We start from the raw sequence: 9,233 nt of genomic DNA on the forward strand, positions 1-9,233 counted from the left end.
CCCTCCCCGTTATTGTTAATCATCGTGATCAATGCCTCTGATCACGTGACCGCTGCTCGCTCTTCTGTTCCCCGAGATAACCTCCATCTCGTCCTTCAACTCCCTCTCCTCCTGTTCATGCGGGATATTTTTGTATTCTTCCCGTTATTTTATTTTTTATTTTTATCTAATAACACTCATTTCCCTCCTTGTTTGCTTCAACAGAAATCAGCTTCTGCTGGCCGGTGGTTCACCGGGTGGAGAGGTGAGGGTGGGTGGACAAGCAGGGAAACAACAAGGACCGTGGTTATGAACGAGGAGATAAGGTTATCCCGGGTGTTGTTATAAGAAGTGAGAATTACCCGCTGTCTATTGTATACAAATGCTTGGTCATTGTCGTGATTGAATTTATTTATTTTTAGCTACAGTCGTGGAAGGCTATGTCTGAAGTAGCTATCATGACCATAGTCATTCATCCGGCTGATAGTAGATAAAAACAAAGTTCAGGCTTTATTGTTGACAGTTTCTGTCAGGGAACTGTAAGTCTGTAAGTAACCCTTGTTTACCCATCATGCCATCATACTGAGAAGAACAATTGAAAGTTTCAAGTCATCCGCCGAGCAGGAATCGACCCGACGGCTCTCTGTTCAGACGTGGATGTCACGCTAACCATAGACTGGACTGTTTAGACTACTGTCCACGCTAACCACCGGTCTACAAGCACTAGACACAGCAAACAGACAGGTGGTCACGTGGCACATGACCCAGCCAATCAGGACACTTCGTAGTTACCTTGGCTCTCACTCCTTTGATCTCTCAGGTGAGCTTGTATGCGCACGCGCCTGTGTGCAGGAGTGAGTACTGGCACGCGCGCGGAGAAATGAAAAAAAAAACGAACCGAAGAAGGATGCTCTCCATAATACTCAAAGCCAACTGCTACAACGACTGAATTTCGCTGACATTGCAATATTCACTTCAAACAAAAGAAACCAAACTGTCGCGGAGAAGATGAAACGCTCAAGCACGGAGGGGTGGCGGAGACATACCCAAGGCTCAGAGGATACCTTCCCCCCGACACTCCCCACAGATTCAGCAAAAAATATAAAAAACTGTTGCAAGTGGGCAACTCCACGTCCCACTAACACACTAAACCTCGACCTGTCGACGTCAGCTCCCCGGTCCTGGCGCGTGCAGCCTGGCGGCCAATCAATAGCCAGGACTGGATCGGGGTAATGACATCATCCATCAGTGCGCCCTCCCTGCCGAGAATTAGGTCACGGGGTCGCTGCTGGCTAAATGTCAGAAGAAACGTGAAGTGCCAGTTAGAACAGGTCTCATCGTCTGTTATTTTCTGATGCCACTGAGAGCCAGGCTCCTCGTGTGTGCTGGCGACAACGTGCGCGGGGCTTTAACAGCTCGGGGGGGGGGGGTACCCGTAATGGCGGCCGTGGCCGGTAATGTCTTCATCATCAAGGAGCGGAGAACAGGAATAGTTAAAGAGACTACAATGTTAAAGAGGTTTCACACACGTGCACACACACTTACACACACACTCAGCTCGTTTATACAATTCGAAGGTTCTGGATAATTCTAGTTTCACCAGAGGGGGGTGGGTTGGAGGGTCGCTAAGCTGCAGCACTGTCTACCCAAGTATCTGATCTCTCAGAAAGGGTCAAAGGTGACGCAAGGGGGAGGATATGCTTGCTGTGCTCTCGACACACTGGATCACTTGTAGGTCATTGCTCCGACGGTTGCCAGGCGCCACCCTGTGATTTCTGTGTAATGTCTTCACCGACAGTGAAAGTTGCGACAATGAAAGCCGATTATCACCTTTCTGCACTCAGTGTGCGTGCAGGCGTGCATGACGGACGGCTCGTGAGTAGGGCAGCTTAATCCGAGGGCTGGATCAGCGGGGTAGGAGTGGGCGAGGGGTAGGTCGCTCGCTCAGGAGCAGTACTGAGGCAAGAAAGTGAAAGTTCGCTGTCAACACGGAGTTTGTCAATGCCAAGCATCTTCCTCCGCCACAAATCCGGGTGCATTACCTCCCTGCCTACAACATTGCCATGCACAAAAGAAGTCTACAACAGAATTGTACACGCATACATTTTCGTATCACATGTATTCAACAATCAGATACTTGGGATATGTTAATTAGGCGCCTGTGTACAAACGTGACGTCACGTTTTCGCTCTTCAGGGTGTGGAGATGTTTGAAGGCGAGCGATGAGATGGTAACATGTGTGTGTGTGTGGGGGGTATTCCTCTATATTTGGGGACACAGTATCTTCCACTCAGCTTCACTCAATCATTTCAAAGAAAATATGCCCCCACCAAACCTTTAACCCCTTTGTTTATGATAATCTTCAACGCTTTGATAAACAATGTAGTCATTGTTGGTTGTTTGTTGATGATGATGATGATGATGGAAATGTTGCGATGACTGTGATAGTTGAGAACTCAGCAACGATCACATGTAAAGACCTCAGCAGCAATACTTCAGTAGGTGACCAGTGGGTGATGCAGAAATAAGGTGCGAGGTGGTGAAGGAGGGAGGTGAGTATGTAGACGCTCGAGTCCATCAAAACTCGACATAATAAACACGACCACGAAGCTGATAACATCGTCATTAAAGTCTCAGACGAGAGCTTCATGTCCTCAGTACACAAAGGTCGCCAGAAGGTGCATAGACAGAGCCGGAACGCTGCGGTGTGGGTCCGGGAGGTAAAGTGGGGGTCAGAGGTTAGCGGGTGACGGGAGTCATTCCGGTTCTGCAAGTTCGCGGCCATTGGCAGAGGTCAACTGAGTCCCTGGCGGCGGCTCGGCGCGTTGTGGGGCCGCGGTGCCAGGCCATTAGGGTCTGGGTGCCAACCATGAAGTCGCAGCAAGGTACTGAGGAGCAGCGGGTGCCAGAGGGAGCCACACACCTCCATCCACTCTGGTGGCACCATGCCATGGACTGGTGAGAACGATGGCGATTGGCTGACTGAGCCACTAACTGTGGGAGGTCACTGAGTGCACGCACCGAACCTTGTCTGAGAGCGGTAGTCAGTCTCTGTGTTTGTGTGTGAGAACACGTGCAGCTGCACATGGCTGGGCAGTTTGGTTGTTTCCTTCAGGGTTGCAAAATTCATCACTGCGGACATTTACCTCCGTTTGTTGCTTGTTGTATAAAGCTAAAAAATAAAAAATAGAAAATAAATAATGGCTGCCTCGTAACCTTGAGGTCAGAGGGAAATAAAGTTTTACAATCTTCCATTTATCTCGAGACTAGCTTTGTGTGAGGGCAGTGCCCCACATTTTCTCCCTTGCTGCTGTATCCTCCCTCATCCTCTGGAATCAGATACCCGCTGAACATCAGGGTAGGTTGGATGTGGAACCGGCTAGAGTGCGAACTATCAGGTTCAAAGGTCGTAGTGCTGACACTCTACTTTCCTCCTCCATTTCTAAGAAGAGTCGCGAAGTGGAAGGAGACAACATGGCGACAGTCACGCAACATGCGGTTTCGCTTCTCACCTACACACGTGACACGCTCAGCACTTGGTGGATGATTAATCTAGCCGCACCCACCTTTGAGGTTGGTGTGTAATAATTTACATTAACATAATAAGAAAGGACATCGTTACATACAGATGTAGGTTACGGGGTGGGTCGCTGGGTGAGTATGTCAGCGGCTCTCAGCTGTCAGGCCAGTAACTGGAGACCGTCAGACCGTGTCATTATGATGTCTGTGTGGTCACGTGGGGCTCACTGTGTCTGTGATGATGACACAGTAGTGAGATGACAACATTGACAAGATTTACAACAAGTTGTCAGCTTTACTGAGCTTGTCATCTAGGAAGTCCATGAAACAGGCAGAGCAAGAAACCTGACCTCAGTCCTGATATCTTACATCTTTATTTTGCTTTCATTCCATGGGGGCATCTGAAGTCAACAATAATACAAACAAAGCAGATATCAGTCACCAATCCAAGACTACTTCTGTGACAGGAAGTTGGTTGGTTACGGGTGTGAGTTGATGGTGACGTGGGTTGGACATGGGAAGAGAAACATGAATAGTGTTTGCACTAAAGCTAAAGTGTAAACCCGACTTTCCCACTCCTGACTAACCAGCTGCCTCGCCAATGAATTCTGGACATTTGCTGGCTGTCTTTGGTCGGTGATCAGAGAGATTACGAAAACTAAGAAAATTGTGGTGTCAGCTGTGGATAACCGAGTTTCTAATGCAGACTGAAAAAGCTGTGAACTTTGAATAAAGGTCGGAGTAAGGAATGAACATAACAGAGATGGAGTACACATGGAAAGGACAATTTGAAATGGTTTGTCCGCGACTTCATCACTTTACACACCTGTGTATGTAAGACTGTTCACTCTCCAGACAGAAAATCGTAAATGTCCGTTATGAGCAGGTGAGTAATTTTTCACATTGTCGCAGTTTTTAGAGCAGAAAGGGAACAGAGAAAATTAAAAAGGAAGATGGCAGAGAGTGGAGGAAGGAGGTAGAAAGGAGGCTGTTGAGATAGATGACATCTTCCACGCAAGGTACAGAGAGGTCGACATTGTCTCACCTTGCAGACATTTCTCTTCAAGCCTCGTCTGTCCGGATGGACCTTCGTGTGTGACATGAGCCCCTGGCTGTTACAAGGTGGACTTTTCATGCACTTATCATGTTGTTGTTGTTTTTTATTTCTGTAAGTCAGCCTGACACAGGAGGTCGGCGAACCAGTTGGCTTGTCTTTTGTCCTTTTTTTCCTTTTTGTTGTAAAGCTTATGAAGCAAACCATTCGAACAGCTTTGAACCCTCACCCTGGGCTGCCTGACCTTTGGTACAGATACTTATTGTTTGTAGGTCAGGCACTGGGGGTGGGGGACACACACACACACAGACACATGCACGTGCACACACACACTGTGGGCCCTGGACTTGACCGGCCGGTGAACTCATTTAACCAGGTCACGGCCAGGTAACAGGATACGGTCACATGACATGTGGGAGGGGGTTCTGGAAGATTTAGATGGATGAAGGTATATAAGTATACGCGGGGTTGCAAGATTACAAAGTTTTTCTTTCAGGTTTTGTTTTTTGTGTTTGTTTTCTGTTTTTGGCGCTCAGACACCAGTAGGACAGTCGCCGTGTGTTCTGTGCTTTTTATCAGCCTCTCATTAAGATTATTGTCTTCCTATTTGTTTTCTTCCTACACCATTCTGCGGAGGAAATAAAGCATCTCTTTACTATTTGGAAAAGTACTCTGTGTTGTGATTTCTTGTGTGACTGTCTCACACCCGTGTAACCACGGAAACGAGGCTTTGTGTGGGGGACAGACGGTTGGGCTTTGTCTGGAACCTGTTTCTGCCCCGAACCTTCCAGTAAACCTCAACTTCAGGCTCTGCACGAGCAGGTCACGAGGTGTCTATGGATTTATATGCAGAAGGTTTTTTTTTCTCTATTTTAATCCAATGTTTCCTCCATCCACACTGCAAGCCTGAGTCTTGTGACTTGTCTCCCAACCATCAGTCCTGGTCTGCCAACCGTAGAGTCGAGTTTTTCTACCATTTGTAGATGCCACCTGGTGTATAGAGGCTAACATCTCTTGTTTATCAAGCATCCATGCATATTTTTGTCGTTAATTTTTCCTTCTGTTCATACATGAACTCTTTGATTAGTGAGGCAGACATGACTACCAGAGAGCCGTGCTCTTACTCAGCCCCTACCTCTCACAATTTTTGTGTTTATTTTATAAGAAAAAAAACAGTGTCATAAAGAGGAACCCCAGCGTACATGTTTCCCGAGCCAAAACTCATAATAAATACATCTTGGATGACTCATGGCCACCCCTCCCTTCACGTTGAGTGATCCACTCTGGCCCATTACAACTTTTCTCACTTCTCACGTGACTTTGTTTTTAAATCTTTTGATGGGAGTTGGTGTGGGGGATGTATGTGGTGGCTGAGGCGGAATAGCACTGAGCAAAAAGTTGTAAAAGCCAGTGGCTTTCTCGTCAGATGCACTAGTGGGGGGTGGTGGTGGCGGGGGCTACACAGCTTTGTCAGTGTTTAACCGAAATTTCAGGCGGAAAACAAAAGGTTGAGTGTACTTTTGACTGAACTGTGGGTCATCATCGGATTGCCTGCATGCCACTTGTCTTCATTGCTCAGTCTTCCTGATTAGGGCCATGGTGTCGTGTATAATAATCCTTATTATCCCTTAATTGTATGTCTGGTGCCGGACCGGGGCGACACATCAGACACGAAATAGTGAGTCTACAAATCCACTTTTGGTGATAAATTTGTTCTGATGTCAGTTGTTGTAATGTATACTACTTCCAGGTCCCCCTCTCTCCTTTGTTAATAAATAATAATAATTGCAAAGTTAATTTATGGAGCACTTTACACCACCATTAATGGCAGACTGAAAGTGCTTACAATATTTATATATTATATATGATATATTAATATAAAGTACTCACAAACTACATTTTGTGGTGTCACTATAATGCAAGATGTTTATAAGAAACTGTTTCCACTATCAGTCCAGATGTGACCTATCAGCATACCCCGAAGAATCATCCCACCCGGCCTGTTGCATGTCAAGATTGCAGATGCCAGAAAAAGCTCACGACAACCACAAAATATTCGTTGGTTCTTCTTGTCTCGTCTTTTCGCCAATTCACTACAATGTACCGTGTGGCCCTTGTGAACAAGTTGACAAAAAATACGACAAACATAAAGTTTATTGCTGACAACAATCCATCAACACTAAACTGAACAAGAGGAAGTGCAAGCACTTTCCCGGATTCCCTGCAGTCCAGCGAGTCTCCGGGGGAAACGATGGACGCAGGATGGAATGGATGAATATTGTCGGCTCCTATCTGCACATTAAAGTGGTCATAACTTTCGGAGGATGAGCGGCCATTGTAGGCAGTGTTCCTCCACAAAGGGAGGAAAGGTCAGGCAACTCAGGACTGGTCAGTGTTCTTGCAGCAGTTTGATGTTGGAGCTTTGTTGTCCGTTGTTGTTATTGTTCATAAAAACATTATTGGCAGTTAGTCTGACAGTACTCGGACGCTCTCCTGACATCTTAATCCCCGAGGTGTGTGTTCATCCTGTTTGTCCAGTTTTCCCACATCCAGACTTAAGCTTCTTCAGACACAAAGACCTCCGCACCTTGCCTGCAATGGCCGACGCTGTCACCATTCTACTTCCGGCCTTCACAACAGTCACGTGGACAGACTGCAGCACAGACTTTACAGACAGAAACCAGACTAAAAAATAAACCCGATTGTTTAGTGAAGCTCTAAAGTTTGTTGTTTAAGGAAGAGGATTTGAGGAACGATGTTAACCGCAGTCATTAACCTCTTTTTTTCTGGGAGAGAGTCTGTGAGGAGAATTTTGTCCGCTGCTGGCCAACTAACGACCAGAAAAAATCAAGGGGCTGAACCCCCCTCAAAAGACAAAAATTAAAAGAGTTAGAAAGATAAGATCAATTATAAATACAGACAAAATGACATGATTGTGCTGTGGACACTGTAAGCAGAACAGGGAAATGAAATCCTGACTGGAACTGTCGGTGCATCTACAGACAGAGACCATTCAGTAATTAAAAGGTGAGTTCGTTTAGCGGGAAAGTGCTTCCACCTAGACATCCTAGAGGAAAGAGGGGATGAGGAGAAAACCAGAGTGCTCGGGGGTGGGGTTGGGGGAACCACACGAAAGTTGGCTTTGCGAACAGGGGTCACAGAGAGAGTGTGCCCCGAGACCAGATGTGACCCCAAGACCTTTCATTCCATGGTGTTTTCACCCCCACACTACCGGGCGCCTCCAGTCAAACGCCTTGTTTACATTTACTGGTTTTTAGAGAAACATGTTGTACGGGAGGTGGTCAGAGAAAACCATTCAGCTTTCTTCAACACCAGGAGATTTTTCTTCGAAACAGAGACTTGAGCCAGGAGGGTATGGACTCGGGGGAAGTCGGACTCTTGTGTCATAAACCTCGATGCAAGTCAACCGAAAGTCAGAACTCCAAGGGCTGCGCGGCCAGAGCGTGCTGTACCTGTCACAGGTCTCAGTCGCCATTCTCTCAGGAGACAATGTCTGTGTATTCATCTGCACTCTAATGGAGTCGGGAGAACTATCAAGGTGGTGTTCGGTCGGCGGTTTTAAGTGGAGTAGTTCATTCCTGCGCGTGCCCCTGTGTGCTGTGTAACCGTGAAGTCGGGTTAGTAAGCAATCCTCACAGAAAGTCCCCTGTACCTCCCTGGACTAGGACAGTGCTCGCTATCCGTGTAGCCGGACGAGCAGTACTGGCTCTGTGGGGAAGTGACGTCAGACAGGTACACGAGGCGCTGAGATTCTAAGTGATGTGTGAACGTGGATGTAAGGTTCCCCCAGCAGGAGGATGTGAACGTGGGTGGTACGAGTTACGCCATACAGGGAATATGTTCGCATTCCATGAGAGGAATAAAACTGTCTGATGTCTCATGTCTGAGAAAATAACATTGTCACAATCTTCGGAATGACTTGACCCTCCGTCCTCCTCTCAAGAAAATAAGCAAAAAAGAAAAGAAAATAAGGTGAAGGTGAGGAGCACTTTAGCAGGCCGGGGAGTCGGGGGTCGACTCGGGGACCAGGCGGCTGGCGGAATGCGAAGCCTGGCGGAGTGGAGGCGACACACCTGGACTACCTGTCGTGCCGCGCCTCCAGTCCCCGTGCCCACCACCTGGCCGCCTGCACACAAGGTGCAGATTGACATGCGCGCTTCGCTTGGCTGGTCATGTGGGTGTCGACGTCACCAGCAGGTAAAAATGTAGAGGTCGTGAGGCGGCCTCGCCCGACAGGCGCTGAAGATTTATGGCGCACGACGACGGGGGGTTGAGAGGTCACCTGACGACAGTATAGGTGACACGTGGGCTACTGCGACAGCCACCACCAACCTGCACCACATACCTCGGAGGTTACTACGACAACCACCACCAACCTGCACCTCACACCACGGATGTTATCACGACAAACGTAATCTCCAGCATCTTCTTTTGCTCTACCTCCCCTCTCCCGCCATTATCAAACTCCACCCACCCACCTCTGTACTTTCGACCTGTCTTCCTTCCTCACACAATCTTCCTTATTCTCTCTCTCTGGGTTGCGTGTACACATCCTAGGTGAGCACAGTAAACACAGACATACGTGGACTGCGTGTTCACGGACACCTGTCAGCTCACCTGTATCAACGAGAGATGAGAACACTTGTTTCAAGGGGTGAAA

The sequence above is a fragment of the Pomacea canaliculata genome, linkage group LG10 (assembly GCF_003073045.1).
Source record: "Pomacea canaliculata isolate SZHN2017 linkage group LG10, ASM307304v1, whole genome shotgun sequence".
NCBI lineage: Eukaryota > Metazoa > Mollusca > Gastropoda > Architaenioglossa > Ampullariidae > Pomacea > Pomacea canaliculata.